This window comes from Sinocyclocheilus rhinocerous, unplaced genomic scaffold (assembly GCF_001515625.1).
Source record: "Sinocyclocheilus rhinocerous isolate Xijiao unplaced genomic scaffold, SAMN03320098_v1.1 scaffold585, whole genome shotgun sequence".
Classification (NCBI taxonomy): Eukaryota; Metazoa; Chordata; class Actinopteri; order Cypriniformes; family Cyprinidae; genus Sinocyclocheilus; species Sinocyclocheilus rhinocerous.
In genome coordinates this window covers 1,444,623-1,461,604 of record NW_015630024.1, presented here as the reverse complement: position 1 = coordinate 1,461,604, position 16,982 = coordinate 1,444,623, and the positions used below count along the sequence as shown (strand labels likewise).

General features: G+C 35.4%; 1 pseudogene; it reads right to left on the bottom strand.

Annotated features, from left to right (window-relative positions):
• Window positions 1-2,985: 2,985 nt before the first annotated feature.
• Window positions 2,986-14,687, bottom strand: LOC107739695 (dual specificity testis-specific protein kinase 2-like; annotated as a pseudogene).
• Between the last annotated feature and the right edge of the window lie 2,295 nt (window positions 14,688-16,982).

Below are 16,982 nucleotides of genomic sequence, written 5' to 3'. Positions count from 1 at the left end.
AAACCAGGCCTTGCACCTGCAGTTGTACAGTACTGATGATAATCCTCATATGGCACTTGGAGATGTTTGTTGCTGCACCTGTTCTCAAAATAAACAATTAAACATGGCGTCTGGATACAAAGCACCACTGGAATCAGCCAATCTTGTGTGCTGACTCAAGGATCTGAACCCCACATGTGCCGCTGGCTTCAATCCTCACATGAGCCCACGAACAAGAGCTTTTAATGTCAATTTCTTGGGGAGCGAGCTGAAATTGACGTGATGCCTTTTCCCATAACCGTAGCATTTACTAAAAGCTCTTAGTATAGCATTGTTTTATATAGAAGACATTACCTGCATTAGCAAATGGTGCAAGATAACAAACACGGCTGCATCAACAAAATAATGACAGAATCAATGATGACGTGTACACAGTGAACTCCACAGTGAATATGGTTGTGTATAATTTTAGCTGCTGCTTCAGCTGTACAATTTTAGATGTTTCATCTTTCTATAGATAACCTGTAACAGAAGGCCATTACTCTTTCTGCCTGAAACATGCTGACCCGAGTGAATGAAATGATTTTGCTGACTCTTAAACCCCACTTTCTTTACCCCGAGCACTTTGATTTGCGCATTGCTTGTGAAGGCCGACCTGCAAGTATATGCTCTGATTCTCTTAACATCGACTTCCATAGTATTTCTTTTCCATACTATGGAAGTCAATGGGAACCAACAACGTTCTTCAAAACGTCTTTTTATGTTCAACAGAAGACAGAAATTCAGACAGATTTGGAACAACTTGAGGCTGAGTAAATGATGACAGAATTTGAATTTTTGGGTGAACTGTCCCTTTAATTTGTATGAGCCATTTTGTCAAGCAAAAATGTTGAAGCAGGAAACAGGTCAGCTAACAACAGATTTAGGTAAATGAAACATTGATTTGCGGCATACATCAAAAAAAAAAAAAAAAGGTCCATTCTTGCTATATGATTGCTCAACACTTTGTTGACGCAGGTCTTTTACAGAGAGGACTGTTTAGATGTTGTAAGAATGCAGTAAACAATTAAGTTCAGTTCACAGATGCCCCTTTCACTCTATTGCTTGTGACCTCAGTTTACCCTAGAAAACTGCTTACATGCCACATCTAAGGTTTATTTAGTAGCAAAGTGTTAAAGCCCACTAATATTAATTCTACTGGAAAGTAAAACAGTTAGTTGTGCACTAATTGTGTGTCAGGGTTCGGGCCTACAAAAAATGTCTTGCCAAATACTCTGTTGATCTTAGGAACGCTTAATAATCAGAGACGGATGTGTTGTTAAATTCATGCTTTTTTTCTTCTTTCTTTTTTTACTCAGCCTCATTTTTATTAGTATATTAAGTTTTGATATTATTAGGTCTTGGCAAGTGTACTTAGGATGTGTTTCAATGAATCACTTGTATGACAGCCTTGTACTGAGAGACACTGATTGCATTTCCCATATAATGAGGCCTGCATCAATATATTTGCCACGTTCAGTTACACCAGGGTCATTTACAACCGCCATAAGAACATATTTCCCAGCAGAAATGACACCCACTTACCATCACCCACATGCATTTCCTCGCAGGAAGCCCTGTCGCGTGTTCCTCTGGCTGTAAACGCTTCCGTCACAAATCATACGTGCTGTTTACCACCAAGTGCTCTCGTTTCACACTGCTGGTGTCCTCCAAATGGATTTTTTTTTTCATTTTCCATGATCATAAATGAACATTACCCGGGCCATGTCTCTTACAGGACTGGCTCAGTGGAGATCGAACTTTCGAGCGCACAGCATTGTCAGAACGGTAAATCCATGGCCTTCAAGTCACATCAATTACAGAGGAGAGCACGGGCAGTAATGCAGACACCTATATCAGAGAAACCAAGCAGGAACCCTGAACTGTCCCTGAATACTAATGACCAAAATAAGCAATCCTCCATTCACACACAGTAGGACACAAATCAGACTTGTTTTCGTCATGCCCAAGTACTTATCATATTGAGTTACTGTCACGATTTGATTTAAGTAGAGCTTTTTAATGTAGCCTAAAGGAGTTTAATAAGGACATATTGATTTTTGATGGATAATTGTGTTTTCGGAAATTTAAAAAAACCTGAAAACGAATCAATATGCTTTTATTGGTTTAAATATGCTTTTAATGGCTATTGTATGTAATAAATAAAATAAATATAAAAAGGAATGAAAGAATAAGTAAATAAAAGTTGAAAAGTATAATAATAAATGTAAAAAAAAAATACAGAAAATAATACCGGAAAAGGGTAATAAAAATAAAGGAAAAGAGTAAAAATAAAAGAAATTAATTCAGGATTAAATGTTATTACAAATTAACTATATTTGTTTTTACCCAGTCATTTATTTCTTTCTTTATTTTCCTGTTATTACATTTATTCATTCATTCATTCATTCTGCAGGTTTGGTCCTCCATAATATTGCTCAACTGTGTTTCAATAAATGTCAAAAAACTTGAAAACTAATCAGTATGCTTTTATTGGTGTAACTAATAAACTAGATATATACATATTTGAATGTAACCAAGCACCATATACACAAATAGAGTCAGGAATAATACAAACAGTTCAACTAAACTCAGTAAACAAAATAGTTTCTGGTTTAGAAAGACTAGTTGTGAACATCTGCGAAAGGACTATACAAACATATGTACAAGGACAAAGTACAAGACCCAACTAATATGAGAATATTCACATATTTAAAACCCAGCCCTTACTGTAGTACATTAACAAACAGCTCTGTACTGTTATTTTTTTTTGTGATTGTTCAGCTTTTATGATTAAATGAACTGAATTATTATTCAGTAATACATTATGTATTTGTGCAAAAACACTGTTTTAAAAGTTGAGCTCTACGCATATTCTACAACCATATTTTTGAGAAACTGAACTGGATAATTTTATTAGAGCTCTATCAATCAGACATGGATGTTAACAGTGGGAAAAATGGGTGACATGGCAAGTACAACAAGGCATAAATAGGTGACATTAACAGTGCGTGTCAAATAAGCAAAGTGTGCAATTATTTTGACAGAATATGCAAGTTTTAATAAACAAAAATCTAAGGTAAAATCAAATATAGGACAAATTAGTTTCTCTGGTCTGGTTTGTTCCAGGCTTGTGCAACCTCTGCTGTATATTCATTTTAAACTCATTTCCTATACAAAAAAAGGGAACTCATATGTTCCTGAAACCTATTTAAAACAGGAATGGTCCGTAGAGAATTTGGTCTTTTAAAAAAATCAGCTGACAAGTTGGTCCCTAAACAAACATATTACTTTCATCTATATGAAATAAAAAATAGAAAAGGTAAAATTCAGCCTCTCAAATGGACTCTCGCAATCATTCAGGGTCACACGCTGCATGGAGGGCATCCAGAACTGGTTATTGAGCGAACATTCAGTTGAGTGGTTTTGTCCTCAATTACCAGACATTCCCTTGTATATTCTGCTCTTGGGAGAACAGAGTGCCAGTCACGGTCCACTGCTGCAGACTCTTATGTAGCGCAGTCTCTTAAATCCTTCAGTCCAGGGGTTTGTTAGGATGGATTTGTGAGATCACCCTGTGGTTAGGTTGTTGTCTGGTGGCTCTAGGGTCTCAGCGATGTCCTCCAGCTCATCCAGGAGCTCAGAGAAGGAAGGTCTTCGGAATGCATCCATCTGAGAGAAAGACAGAAACAGGATAAGCTTTGGTGTTTCACTGGATCTGTTGCATATACATCTTCAAAACAGTTAACCAGGTGATTCAGGAGCCACATTATGAATGCTGAAGGTGAAATCTCTCACTTGACAGGTGTTAATTCTATTCAGTCACGCCATATTAAACACGACCCTCGAGTCGCTACCTCATACCTGACAACAGCTGGCAGAGAGTTCCAGAACCCGCTCTGGGCAGCCCTGCACCAGCTCTCTGAACGATTCCACATCCAGCCCATAGTCCTGTCAAGAGATCACACACAGATGTCAATTTTCCTTTTAATATTTCCTTTGAAAGAACACTGCATACTGAAAGATGTGGCGTTGTCAGCATTCAGTAGTTATCTCATTAAAAAAAAAAAAAAAAAGTTAACGCCAATTTGAAAACACACTGCATTTCTTTAGGCGCGTCAAAGACAAACAACTGTATTACTAGGAAAGTGTAGGACAAACTTAAACAACAAAATGCAAAGTATGATGGCGTCTATGATAAACTGTAAAAAAAAAAAAAAAAGTAATGCAAATTTTACAAACTACATTTCACAATAACACTGCAAGACAACACTTTACAAACTATATCTCACCAGAAAATTGCAAAACAAACTTTACAAACAAACTGTATGTCACCAGAAAACTGTAAGTCAAACTTTACAATTTTACCAAAAAATTATACAAAATTTAGAAACAAACTATACTTCACCAGAAAATTGTAAGACAGACAAACTTTACGATTTGTCTGGAAAAACACTTTAACAAAACACTTTATGAAATACATTTCACCACAAAATTGCAACACAAACTTTACAATCTATATTTCATTAAAAAAAATGTAATGCAAACATTATGATTTCACCAGAAAATTATACGAAAAACTTTACGAACTATATTTCACCACAAAATTGCAACACAAACTTTCCAATATATATTTCACCAGAAAATCGTAAGATAAACTTTAAGATTTCACCTGAAAAGTATACTCTTTAGAAACTATATTTCACCATATAATTGCAACACAAACTTTATGAACAATTTATATTTCACCACAAAAATTTAAGACAAACTTTACGATTTCACCAGAAAAATTATACGAAACACTTTACAAACTATACATTTCACCACAAAATTGCAACACCAAATTTTGTGGTGAAATATAGATTGTAAAGTTTGTGTTGCAATTTTGTGGAGAATTATAGTTTATAAGGTGTTTTGTATAATTCTCTGGTGAAATCGTAAAGTTTGTCTTAAAATTTTCTGGTGAAATATAGATTGGAAAGTTTAAGACAAACTTTACGATTTCACCAGAGAATTATACAAAACACTTTGCACACTATATTTCACCACAAAATTGCAACACAAACTTTACAAACAATTTATTTCACCACAAAATTTTAAGACAAACTTTACAATTTCACCAGAGAATTATACAAAATACCTTATATAAACTATAATTCTCAACAAAATTGCAACACAAACTTTACAAACAATCTATATTTCACCAGAAAATTTTAAGACAAACTTTATTATTTCACCAGAGAATTATACAAAACACCTTATAAACTATAATTCTCCACAAAATTGCAACACAAACTTTACAATCTATATTTCACCACAAAATTGCAACACAAACTTTACAAACAATCTATATTTCACCAGAAAATTTTAAGACAAACTTTACGATTTTACTAGAAAATTACACGAAACACCTTACAAACTATAATTCACCACAAAATTGCAGCACAAACTATAATTCACGACAAAATTGCAACAAACTTTACAAACAATCTATATTTCACCACAAAATTGCAACACAAACTATGATTTTACCACAAAACGACTAAAAACTTTACAAACTATATATTTCACCATAAAATTGCAGCACAAACTTTACAAACTATACTTCATCAAAAAACACACACCTTACAAATAAATTAAATCTCACCAGAAGATATGAAGAAACTATAAACAAATGATATTTCACCTGGAAATTACAAGATTACACTTTGCAAGCTACAGGTGCATCTCAATAAATTAGAATGTCGTGGAAAAGTTCATTTATTTCAGTAATTCAACTCAAATTGTGAAACTTGTGTATTAAATAAATTCAATGCACACAGACTGAAGTAGTTTAAGTCTTTGGTTCTTTTAATTGTGATGATTTTGGCTCACATTTAACAAAAACCCACCAACTCACTATCTCAACAAATTAGAATACTCCATAAGACCAATAAAAAAAAACCTCAGTAGTGCCACAAACTGATCACCTCCATGCCACGCCGAATTGGGGCAGTAATTAAAGCAAAAGGAGCTCCTACCAAGTATTGAGTACATGTACAGTAAATTAACATACTTTCCAGAAGGCCAACAATTCATTAAAAATGTTTTTTTTTATTGGTCTTATGGAGTATTCTAATTTGTTGAGATAGTGAGTTGGTGGGTTTTTGTTAAATGTGAGCCAAAATCATCACAATTAAAAGAACCAAAGACTTAAACTACTTCAGTCTGTGTGCATTGAATTTATTTAATACACGAGTTTCACAATTTGAGTTGAATTACTGAAATAAATGAACTTTTCCACGACATTCTAATTTATTGAGATGCACCTGTATATTTCACCTGGAAATTACAAGATTACACTTTGCAAGTAACTTTAAACATATCACTAAAAAAGTAGACAAACCTTACAAACGAACTATATCGCAGTTAGGAAGGTCAAAGCAAACTGTTCTTTTTTAAATCAAATAAATGCAGCCTTGATGAGCATAAGACACTTCTTTCAAAAACCTGAACAAAATCTTTTGACTGGTAGCGTATACGTGACAACCACTTGTCTTTAGTCTCATACATATATTAACAACTACAGTGAAAATGTAGATTGACCAGAAAATCATTATCCTTGATGTGACAGAAGAGCACGATGAATAAATCCATACTAAAGAATCTAAATGTCCGTGCGATGGTTCCCTTGACCTAGATCAGATCTATCTGTTCTCTCCCCTCCAGACATCATCGGCTGTCCATCAGCATTAATGAAGCGTAAATGACCACACTGCTGTACACCAGAGCGCAATCACTCTGTCTGACCTGACTTTCATCCCCAATGCAGGAAAGAGAACCATATTACTTCACGCGACATAACAAGCCTCTCTTAAGGGTTGTATGTAACCATCCCAGAGCTAGCAAGTGCTAAATTATGCAATCTGTGTATTGTACATGAAGAAGTAGTATTCATTTGCATATGCTGAAAAAAGGTGTAGAAACCGTTTTCTTTGTGTGTTTACCTTTGTCCTGGGCAGCACTTCTGGGTCGGCAGGGATTCTTGCTAAGATCTCACACAACATGATCCCAAAAGAGAAGACATCCACCTATGATTAAACAGAGAAAAACGGCAGAGGTTCAGTTCAGTCTAATAACTCTAATAACATCAGCTCTCTCAATGAAGCAAAAACAGCTCACAGTTTATTGTGTCTGTTACTCATTATAAATGGCTTTCCTAATCTGTACCTCAGCCCTGACCTATTAAGGTTGGCATCAAATCAGAAGGTTAATTTTTAATTAAGACGCAACTGCAAAAGGTTATGTGGATTGATGTGAAATCTGTCAGTAAATCAATACTAATTAAATTTTCGGGAAAAAGACTATCCAACCGTAAATGTCCTATTTTACACTTTCGTTTTCAAAGTCGTCCCTCTCATTTTATTGGTACAGCATTCTGTTCTCAGTACCTTGCGGTCGTACGGCTCTCCTCTAAGCATTTCAGGTGCCATCCAGAAGGCCGACCCCACCAGAGACAACTTCCTGTCAGGGTCATTTGCAGGCAGATCCCCCACTTCTCTGGCCAGCCCGAAGTCTGTGACCACGGCCTCCCTGCCACGCGAGGTCACGCGGATCAGGCAGTTCTGGATTGACAAAAACAAGATTCCACATGTAGAATATTTTATCTCACATCTTTCAGTGTGGTATGAGGAAAGAAAGCAAGCGAAAATAAGCAAAGGAAAAAAGTATAAGGAAGATTTTTCTCCATCTTACCAAAACGACAGTCATCTTACGACCCACAATTTTTCCAAACAGAACTACAAAGCAGCACAATTACAGTATTGTGCCACAAGATGGTAGAATTGCTCCACAGGAAGATTGAGCAATAAGAAATCGTCTTTCACTCAGCGTCTCTATTACAAAATCCCCTAGAGCCTAAAGAAAAACCCAGACATTACCTGACCATTTAATTATTCAAATCTGGTGTGTCATGGACAGTTTTTCATCAGCACATGACTCCAAAGCTGTGGAGTTCAAGTTCTTGAGCTTTAAAGTTCCTGTTTTCCTCTATTTTAAACAGAAAGTCAAGGCACTAACATACACTCTAAAAAAATGCTGGGTTAAAAAGGGACAAACCCAGCTATTGGGTTGTTTTGAACCCAACCGCTAGGTCAAAACAACCCAATAGCTAGGTTTGTCCCTTTTTAACCCAGCACTGGGTTATATTTAACCCAGCATTTTTTAGAGTGTATGATTGGACTAATAATATATAATAGTATGCAATAAATATAACTATAAACAATATTTAAATGATAATAATAATCATCATCATTATTACACAGAAATTTTTACACAATGTAACAAATTTCACTTGAATTTTTATGGTTCTTCAGTAATTCTGTGGTGTTCGTTATTATTGCAGTGCACTATTTATTTTCACGTACTAGCATTTTGGTCAGGCCAATTATGGAACTTCTATCATTAATTATGAAACACTGGTTTAGTACAGAAGTTTTTATACTAATTTAGCATGTTTTTTAAAGATATTTTGCTTTCGCAAGGATGGGAACATTCTAGAAGTTTCTGTAACATTCTGGAATATTCTAGTGCTTTCTGGAACATTCCAGAAACACTGTGGGACTACTCATAAAAGACAAAAATCATCCAACATACACACGACTCACTTTTGGTAACTGTTTATGTACTTTTTATGCATGAGAAACAACAAATTAGCTTGTATAAGTGGACAGCATATTTTTTTTAGTTTGATACACAAAAAGTAATGTGATTTTCGCATTCAGCATGTAAAACTCCATAAAGAAACATTAAAAATAAAAGCGAAACAAAACTTTTATAAAAAATTTGTTTCGCAGTGCTATAGATATATTAATTTCTTTCATTTAATTGATATCTTATCTAATAATAATCATTTAAATATTATTATAAACAATGTATAATAATAATACATACAATGTAATAATTGGGTTTAATAATTAAACAATTATATTATTATAGATACATTTATTTAATTCATTATACTATATAATAATAATAATAATAATAATGATATAATTATTACTATAAACCATATTTAATAATAATGATGTTGATTGTTAATGAACCCATTTATATTCTATATCTTTAACAACAAAAACAACAACAATAACTATAAAATGTAATAATTGAGCTTATTAATAATTAAATACATAATTATTATAATTTTTTAGTACACTAAAGTTAACTTTTACTTGAGTTTTACTAAACCTTCTCTTGCCCATGTTACTCAGTGAATGTGTGTAATCAAGTGAACTTAATTTAGTGTAATTTACCCGAGTTCTTTTAATGAAACAAAGTGTCAAATCAGCTTTACTTGACAAGCATTTTGTTCAGTCAATGCATCAGTAACATTAGTGAGTAAAATGCACAAATTGATAAATATGATGTGGAAAGGTGAGAGCAAACTCTCTGACTTCAACTCAAATTAAAGCACACACAGTAGTCTTTCACCAGAGCATCAGGTAGAGACATACATCAATGGGACATCAGTGAGAATATGCAATGAGTGTGGTATCATGCTCTGAGGTTTCATGTGTGGCAGTAACAGTACCCATGTATTTTAAGTAAACCCATTGACATAAGGCAGCTATACAACCACATGTAACCTCTGGTGTGGAAATTTGAGCCTGCTGTGTTATGCAAGCAGAACAAGTAATGTTTTACCTCCACAATGTGTAATGGCTTGTAAACTATAGAAGCAATATTTGTGCTATGGACTTCATGTGGCTTGTTCAGGTTTTGTTCAAGTGAGTGTACTTTCTTTTCCTGGTGGATGATAAAAGCTAAAAAAAAATCCCTCAGACTTACAATGGGCCAGTAAACAACCACTAACACATTAGCAACGACACAGCATTGTGGCAATGAGTTTACTTTAGCATGGACATACATTTTCTTCAGAAAATATACAAATCTAGCTATAAAACATAAAAACTGTTTAAAAATGGCAAGGCTAAGTTATGTCTCTGCTTGTGAGCAGGGTGAGAGGATAAAAGCTTGACAGTTGACAGGAGTCAGCGGGTCATTTCTTATGAGAGCGAGAAGAAAGGTAATGAGAAAAAAAGGTTAGCGAGTGAAAGCATCCGCAGTCTGGAGTTTATGGAATGGTGAATGCTGGCTACAGCATTAGCATAATAAAGGTCTGACCTCCCCATCTCTGTTCAAACACACAGGCCTGTGCTCACTGCACACTGCAGCCTGGCAACTGCCACAGTTAAACCTGTCAAGACCATGACTGTTTTTCTCTGCTTACAGCTTTATAGGGGTACGGGTGCACTTCCCAAAATGCAACAAAATTCTTGTCTTTTAGTCATTTCAACAATATGAGTGAGGGTGTCTCATACTTTTATTTACCATGGATGCACAAAACTGATTAAAAGTGACAGTAATAGTGTTGCCAAAGATTTCTATTTTAAACAAATCTGTTTTATTTTTACTTTCTATTCATCATCCTGAAAAAATATATCACGTTTTCCACAATAACAGTTGTCTTTTAGTCATTTCAACAATATGAGTGAGGGTGTCTCATACTTTTATTTACCATGGATGCACAAAACTGATCAAAAGTGACAGTAATAGTGTTGCCAAAGATTTCTATTTTAAACAAATCTGTTTTTTTGAATTTCTATTCATCATCCTGAAAAAATATATCACGTTTTCCACAATAACAGTAATACTTGAGCTCACATCTCCGAAAACGTCGGAGCAAAATTTCAAATAGACGTTATCTTTATTAACAAACCGCATATTTAAAGTCTAAACAAGTATATTCTCGACTAAAAACTCTTAAAACTACATTCCGTGACACAAAAACAGTATTATTAATAAAATCATAATGGATTTGAGCATCTGATAAGAGGCTCTCTTTGAGAAATACTGCAAGCGGAGTGATACAACGGTGAAACAGTTAGAGTTCTGTTATCACTAGAATATCGCACCGCTGGAAAAGGCTCTCAGCCAATTAGATTCGAGGACCAGAAAGAACTGTTTTATAAATTATATTTTACAATATAATTGTTTTTACTGTATTTTTAATCAAATAAATGCAGCTTCGGTGAACATGAGAGAAAAAAATCTGTGTATTTACAGTGGGATTTTCAATAGGAAGGATTTCCTGATATGTTTTTTCCTTCACTGGATTTCTATAAACACATTCTGAAGAAAAACATGAAGCATCACTCTTATTTCCCCCAGGGCCGATCCTGTTCCTTTACAAAACACGTTTCCTTCAGGACACAATGTTCTTTACTAAAAAATGTTGAAATACCTTGGCCCGTGGTGTGAGAATGGTCACAGTGGAGGCATGTGGCACAGTTTTTCATGTTCTGTGCGTTTCGGTATTAAGCACGTTATCCGCGTTCCATCACTCTGCTATTGTGTTCATAAGCGATGAATGGAAACCATAACTGAAGTAAATCTACAGAAACCAAAGCCTTTCACTCAAGATAATATCAAGCACTCTGAGTTTTACACATTGAAAAACTCACACTGAGAGATACTTGTCACAAAATGCCGTTAATTTTTTTTCCCAAACGTGAATAAAAGCCAAATAGATATTTTAGCACACATACTACCTATAAAATGCATTAAATTCATCGCAGAATTTACATAAGCAAATAACCTTTTCCAGAACTAACTTCACTTTAGTTGGTTAAAAGGTAATGGCTAAAATGAGTTAAGTTAGAAAATGTATAGCAATAGTTTGCGGATATCACTTTTATATTTATCTAATGCACTGAAATGAATTTTTATTTAAAATATATTTTTCTATTTTAATCGATTTTAAATATGACGTAAGCATCCAGATACCTTTGGGGCCACTGTGTAAGTATGCCAATCTTCACTTTGTAAGATTATGGGAGATAATATTATGTTTATCTCACAACTGATATCAGAAACTAAACTGTAAGCAATAAAAAAAAAATTAGGTTATATGAGAAAGCAGGAAATGGACACAAGCGAAGTGTGCTAACTACCAGTTAAACACTAAAATCTGTGGTATTATCCGCATATATGGTACTCGCTGAATCATGTATTGAACACATTTTGTTCAAAACATGACTCAAGTCAGGCAAGCTAATAGAACATTAGACGTAAAAAACATTAGCAGAAATTTCAATGACAAATGTCTGTCATTAGCTATAAATGGAAGGCGTGTTCTTGGCACACACCTTCAAATCTAGGTTGAACACTGCGAGGTGATATTTCATATATCTTTGCCATAATTGCTCAACTTTGATCCCTAAAGTCTGCCAACTCACTCATCCTCACCTTAGAGTTGAGATCTCTGTGGTAGATGTTCTTGTAGTGGAGATAGGTCATTCCTCGGCTGATATCACAGCCCAGTTCGATCTTCTCTCTCCAGTAGAGGTTGACGTCATTTAGTTAAAGTGAATCTGATTAGTCATAATAATCAGCTCTAATCTGAATAGGGTTCAAAAATCTGGATGATATATATATATATATATATATATATCAGCTGTTAATTATTATGTTTAACCAATAAATTACTTACATTAAAATATTACTATGACATTACTTAAAAATATTTCAATTTTAATTTTATTATTAAAATAATACTTTGTCTAAATATCAGTTTGTCTAAATATATTAAAAATAAAACACAAGAATTGCAAATCACATTTTTTAAATGCTACAGGTGTGCAGTATGAAAATGGATATTCATATGGAAATTTGTTAAAGACTTTAATGGTGTTATTAAATTATTAATGTTCTTGAAGATTCCCTTTTGTGAGTGTTAGTTGACAGGAAAGGTCATCTAACAATAAAAATATTAGAAATTAAGATGCACAATTAAATTATAAGAATCCTCTAAATAAAAATAACTAACCTGGTGCAGATATATCATCTATACTTAAAAGCAATGCTAATAATGATTGGCAAACATTACTAGAACTCAGTATCTAAAACAATGGCTGTGTGTAGGTAATACAGTCACACAGGCTGATGCTTTTAACATCAGAACACCATCTAAATTGTAGCCATTTCACCGGTTACCTTTGTTCAAGGTCAGAAAAATCTTAACCCAGTTGGGTTTTATTACTTTAGGCCGACAGAGTCAGAGTTGTTTTCTTCCCATGTTCTGAGTGGGCGCTATGAGCATCAGGCCTGCGTGGGATTGATGGAAGTGATTAATCGTGTGCGCAGAGGCGGCTCACCTCACTATGTTGGGGTGGGAGAGTTTCTGAAGTAGACTGATCTCCCTCACGATGCTGTTCTGATCCACATCATTCTTATAGATCTTCACCACCATCACCTTCTTCGTGGTGCCGTGCATCACCTGAGCGAGGGAGAATTACATCATTATTGCCTCAGCAGCGAGGGCGTCACATACTGTACATACATTGGGAGTTTCAATAGGAGGGATTTCCTGACACGTTTTTCCTTCACTGACATCCTGTAAGCACATTCACAACAAAAAGGAGCATCACTCTTTTTTTCCCCTGGGCTAATTCTGTACAGTACTTGTCTTCTTTAGGACACAATGTTCTTTACAAATGCTGTCATTACTTGGCCCGTGGTGTGAGAATGGTCACAGTGGAGGCATGTGGCACAGTTTTTCACATTCTGTGTATTGATATTAAACACGTTATCTAGGATCAATCGCTTTGCTATTGTAAAGCTCTGCTGTGATCTAAGGCCTCTCTAAAGTCTTTCCTTCAAAGATAGTATCAAATGTTTCACACTATAATAATGGCATTTTTGTGAGTGTTGGCATTACTTGTAACAAAATGCCGTTTGGTTTCTTACAATTGAGGTTAAAGGAACGCTGAAGAGATTTTGCAAAACAAGAAAAGTTAGCATATAAATAATGTGGTTACTAAAGCTTCCTCAGGCATTTTTTTAAAACCATCTAGTTATTTTCTTGTTTGTGAAGGTTTTCAAGATCATCTAAGCTTGACAGGGTGGTGACGTATGTGACGTTAAACATGTATTTCTTAGTTGGGTTAAAGACTGTCTGCAGGACGTAGCTTGTTTTTTAGGAGACGACAGACACGTCATGTCTGTAAGGTTCTGTTGTAAGGACTAACAGGGCAGTGACTTCCAGACAAAATGATTAGATGATTATTTAACATTTTGGCAACAGAATTCGGGTGGGTACATAATCCCTAACAATTATTTATACTGGAGATACGCAACAAAACCTTTGCTCTTGAAAGGCAGCAGGTGGTGGAACGAAAACATTTATCTTGAAGGTCTCAATGCCTTAGATCTCGATGTGCCTCATTTTCACAGCTTTGATTAAATCAGTGCACTTTCGCTACAGGGCAGATTATCTAATCAGGTTCTGTGCTGTTCAATAACCATTATTACACGCCGCCTTTAGGACATTCTAGCAATTTTAGCACATTTTTCACAAACTTTCAATCTCCAAACAGTAATTTGTCTCGCTCCTCCATTACTGCCAGGAAACCTTTACCTTGTAGACCTTGGAGAAGAAGCCGGTACCGACAAGCTCTGCGCTGAAGTCTTCCCAGAACTCTAGCTTGCGGACGGTGGTCCGGAGTCGGTGCCAGCAGTCGGTCTGGCAGTAGGTGTCTGTGGACTCATTGAGCAGCGTGGGACTAACTGGTTCTGGAGTGTCTTCCACCTCACACATCTCGGAGATCTCATCTACAACAGAAAAAGCAGAAGCAGGAGAGATAAAGCTTAGTTTTACACGGCACAAGAGTAATCAATGCAACCAAGGCTTATTTGCAGGAGATGAAAAAAAAAAAAGTTTTACAATACGAAAAAAAGACTAATAATTCATCATATTATATACAGCCTTAATCATCTGACGTAAGACCAGTTTCACAGTAAAGCCTGCATTTAATGTCCAAGACTACATCTATACAGAGGATAATACACAGATAAATAAAAAATGCATGCATTTTGATGAAAATGTCAGAACACACAATACCTCAAATATCAATATGCTTTTATATAAGATACTTACGTCTGGATTAAACATACATTTGCATTGAGTTATTTATTAATTTAGCCGTTTCATTGCTGTGCTTATGATTATATAAATGAAAAATCTAAATAAATACATGTTTTAAAAGACTATCATTACTTTATCATAAGACTATTATTTTGTAAAGTTTTTTTTTTTTATTCCATAAAAATGTGTATATAATGATATATAACCTATCGTTATTAACCAAAATATATATATCATAATTATCATGATTCTTGCTTTTTTTCTTGCTTATATCATCCACCCCTACCACAGTAATAATTTGCAGCATCCAAAGTTGTATTTACAAGGTACCAGGCTGATGGAGTTCAATGAGCTTGTGATGACATCAAATCTTTGAAACAAGTAAACGAGACACCCTTGAGCACACCTGCATATTCTCCTTTGTTGTCAGTTATATCCGGTTTCAGATTTACCCACCTTGAAAAGCAATCTGTGGTAGGTCACTCTGGATTTTGGCCAGACGTTTTCCTATCTACATTGGCAGTCTTTGGCCTAAATAAGCTGCAAAGTGGACCAAAGTGACTTTGTTTTAATATTTAAAGGTCTAGATATACAAGCTATCCTGTAAGCGTGCCTTTAAAGATGGTTTGGCTTTATTTAGGCCAAGCAGACATGACATTATCATATCCTAAGAACTTGCAAATGTACTCACAGGATGATCTCATAACATGAGGCAGCATGAGCTTAATATTTAGACCATTGATGCTAAACACAGATAATGCTGTGTACTACACAAGTTTTTATGTACTACACTAGCACAAACTTCCGGCTCTATAAAGAACACAGCTTGCAAAAAAACTACTGTATGTGTAGTTGTGTGTATAAGGCTGGACGTTTCATTGAATTGCGTATTAGCGTGTCAGCTGGAGATTACATCACTGCGCGTCATCTTTGGTGCCCAGAGCTCTAGGTGTCCTAACTGCCCGTTAACGGGTTTACGGCTTCGGCACGCAACATCCTACAGGGTTTCTCAGTGCTGGCCCTGCCACAACCTTCATCCATCAGCTGCCACCGACACACCAACGTCTGACCCCAGGCTACTGACACACACTCACTCTTTCACACTTTATTAGACACTCTATGTGTTAACATCACCCTCAGATATTCAAAGCTCTGTATTGGTTGCAATAATCCCGAAGGTGATAACGCATTGCTGCTGTATTGGAAAGCTCTGGAAAGCAGAGTCCATAATATCAGTGTTAGCTCAGCATAAACTCTGGTTAGATAACTAGCTGGCCACACATACGGAGAAAAGGCTGTAATCATTACAGAGTCGTGAGAGAGAGATAAAATAACCGGGTTAGATCACTGCTCTGATGTTTGTCTGCAAAATACATAATTCAGTCCTTTAAAATGTTTTGGTCAATTTTTTTTTAACTGTAGCTACCTATTAAAATGTTTTGACATTGTTTTTGTTCTTGTAATTGCTTGTTGATGTAATTTTTACAATGACAATGCACTAACTGCAAAGTATTATGCTATTACCTTGTTTTCGGACATATACCATGGAAATGCAGCGGCTAGAGTCCTTACCAGGTCAAGAAAATATATTCATATTACCCCAATTTTACAGTCTCTGCACTGTAATACACTTAATACACCTATTAAGTTCCGTATCAGTTACAAAATATTATTACTTACCTACAAGGCCCTTAATGGTTTAGCGCCTGCGTACCTAACTGGTCTTCTACCACGCTACAATACATCACGCTCCCTAAGGTCGCAATACTCTGGACTTTTGGTAGTACCTAGGATAGCAAAGTCCACTAAAGGAGGTAGAGCTTTTCCGCATTTGGCTCCCAAACTCTGGAATAGCCTTCCTGATAACGTTCGGGGTTCAGACACACTCTCTCTGTTTAAATCTAGATTAAAGACACATCTCTGTGGCCAAGCATTCAAATAATGCATCTCATAATCTAATACTGCAGTTATATCTGATCAAATGCACATTATTATTCCTTAG